We start from the raw sequence: 2,917 nt of genomic DNA, 5'->3' as shown, positions 1-2,917 counted from the left end.
GGAATGCACTACTTAAGAGAGACCAGATCGCAAAAGGCAACCACAGTTCAAATCCCTAGTCCCGTCAGTCTGAAACCTCCAGGTACACTCATGAGTGCCCAAGATCCATCGGGCTGGAGGTCCGGAGGTGGGGATCATGGCATGACAGACCCTGTGGCAGGCACTCGTGTCGCTCTCTTCCTCTTCCTCTGCCTCTCTCCTGCACGCACATGTGTTCTATCTGAATAAAGGAAAAGAAAGTCTTTAATCTGCTGAAACTTCGTGGTAAGCCTCCCTGAAAAGGACAGTTGAGTTGAACCAGACTGAACATCGAGCCCTCCATAGAGGCACCCTCTGAAGTGTTTTGTTTTGTTTTCCAGTTCCATTCCCTGGTAATACTGATTTTGGTAAACATCTGCACACCTCCCCTTCAAAAGCACGCTTAGGCTGATGGACCTGCTCCTGTTGACGAGCCCATTGGGTTTTCTATTAGCATGGGATTAGGGGTATTTCCAAAAGAGGGAAACTTCAAACTTTCTATTTGCTATTTTAAAAAATTTTGATATTGTCATCTTGGGGATCATCAGAACCGTGTTGGGTTTCCCGTGTTTTCTTTTCTCCTTTGAACGTAGCTGTGTACGGGAGCAGGAAGGATGAGTCCTCCTGTGATCTTCAGAGCTTACATCCTCCCTCTTTGCCCAAGTCCTGGATCTGACCTGGTCACCAGGGACAGCTCTGTGAATGTGGTCCAGAGCTGGCATTTGTGGTGACAACGTATAATGTAGATGATTCCTAAGCTTCAGGAAATGTGACCAACTTCCTTCTCTGATGGGAGGTTGGGTCCCTGTTGCACGGTCTGCTGTGTGGACACTTCCTGCTTACCCCTTCCAAATCACTCTCAGGGCAGTTGATTGAATTAGCAGAGAGACGAGGTCCAAAGACAGTGGCGTTCCGGGTCATCGTGTTGTAGAAATACCCTCGTCTAAGTAATTTTCAAAAATAGAGGTTTATTTAGCTCATGGTGTTGGTGGTCCAAGGACAAGGAGCTGAATCTGGTGGAGGTCTTCCTGGTGCTGGTGGTGGTGGCGGTGCAGAGCACAACGCGGTGCGACAGGACACAGCGTGCAGGTCTGTGGCCGTGTCTCCCTATGACCCGTGGGCATCCAATCGCAGGACTCGGCCTTGATGGCTCACCCCTCCCATCACCTCCCAGGTCCCACCCTGCAAGGTGAGAGTCAGATTAGGTTTCTACCCTCTTCCTTCTGTTACAGTGGCAGCTCAGTTCCCCACACATAAACTTTCGGGGACCTGGCAAACCACAGCAAGTGACATCACTTATGCTAAGAGGCAAACTTCTTTAGATTCTGATCATTGGAAGGTATGACTTGTTACTTCTGAGATGCTCAACAGAATTCCTGATGGGAGGCCGCAGGGCATTGGGAAGAAGACTGGCCTGGGAATGGGGCCCCCCCAGAGCGTCAGGCCTGCCTCTGCTGCCAGTCCCTGAGTGGAATCGGAGCAAGGCCCTTAGTCTTCTTTTCTCTGCAAACGAGAGTGTGGGCTCACTGGCCCCTGAAGGCCGTTTGACTCTACCTGGCATTTGTGCTTTTTTAGAGGAAAAAGAAGGTCTAAGTCACAGACCAGGTGTGGTGAGGGACGTCTTGTAAATAACAGCGTGTAGGTCACGAATTAATTTAACCTCAGTTGCCAGCTACACCACAAATGCATTATTTCTGTTCGTATGAGGATAAATGGCACCAACTACCAGTCATCGAAGGTTTTCCACATGCCAGGTACAATGCTTAGCACTTGACGTGAAATACCCAATTACCACAGAAATATTTCCATTATATTTTCACTTACAGAAGAGTAAACTGAGGTTTAGAATATTTAAGTCATGTGTCTAAGATTCCACAGCTAACACTGCAGAGCCAGGATTCCACCTCTGACCATCTGATCTCAGGCCTGTGTTCCTCAATGTCTTCAGAAGAGAGCCGGGTTCTGGGGTCAAATTAAAGGGCGTGAGTTTAAACCCTGATTCTCCCCCTGTGAATCTTAGGTAAGTTTCTTAACCTGCTACATCTTTAAAATGGGTCAATAGGGTTTGAGCGTCTGTAATTTGAAAATCTGAAACGCTCCAAAATCTGAAATATTTTGAGGGTTGACATGATGCCACAGTGGAAAATTCTACACCTGACCTCATGTGACAGGTCAGTCAAAATGCTGCAGTACAAAAGCCAGCAGGTGGTGTGGTGGTTAAGGGAGCTGGAGTCCCACATGGCTGACCGTGGTTCGAGTCCCGGACCTGCTGGCTTGCTTTCTCACTTTCTCTTTCTCTCTCTTTTTGTTCTCTCTTGCTCTTTCCTCTCTGGTCAAACTAAAATAAATAAATAAAGTAAAATAAAATAATTCTTTTAAAAAATTACCTTCAGGCTAGTGCTCACTTGGGCAGCTCCTATACTAAAATTGGATGAAATTGGAACAGTACAGAGAAGATGAACTTGGCCCTCGCGCAAGGGTGCCATGCAAATTCATGAAGCGTTCCATATTTTCAAAACTTCAGGGAGATAAATAGAAGTGAGAGAACACAAACGAACCAGAACGAGGTATAAGTCCACTCATCTCAGTAATGACATTGAATGCTGGGATTAAATTTCCCAACTAAAAGGCTAAAAATGCAGATTCAACTAGTTTACACACAAGCAGGTCTAAGTACACTTTCACCAATTATTTGATAGACGGCTGTCTCCACAGGTTTCAATTTATATATTTATTGTAACCGTGACTCCTTGTATAAAACTGGGTAATGGAGGAAAAGTCCACAGTGTTACAAGGAGCTGAGTCTTTCTTTAGGATAAATTTAAAGAAGGCTAAAATCGAGAACTTCGTAAAGCCAATAAATCACCAAATCAGCGACTTTACCTGGTCTTCACTTTCA

General features: G+C 45.9%; 1 protein-coding gene and 1 non-coding gene across 3 annotated transcripts in view; both read left to right on the top strand.

The window, feature by feature from the left end:
• Positions 1-2,917, top strand: part of PIK3AP1 (phosphoinositide-3-kinase adaptor protein 1) — a 129,880-nt gene that overhangs the window by 11,114 nt on the left and 115,849 nt on the right. The window lies entirely within an intron of this gene.
• LOC114009468 (U6 spliceosomal RNA) lies at positions 2,424-2,532 on the top strand. Its single transcript, XR_003550876.1, has one exon. It is a non-coding gene; the product is annotated as a U6 spliceosomal RNA (small nuclear RNA).

The sequence above is a fragment of the Tupaia chinensis genome, unplaced genomic scaffold, assembly GCF_000334495.1.
Source record: "Tupaia chinensis unplaced genomic scaffold, TupChi_1.0 Scaffold000539_1, whole genome shotgun sequence".
NCBI lineage: Eukaryota > Metazoa > Chordata > Mammalia > Scandentia > Tupaiidae > Tupaia > Tupaia belangeri.
This window is presented reverse-complemented; position numbering and strand designations above follow the sequence as displayed.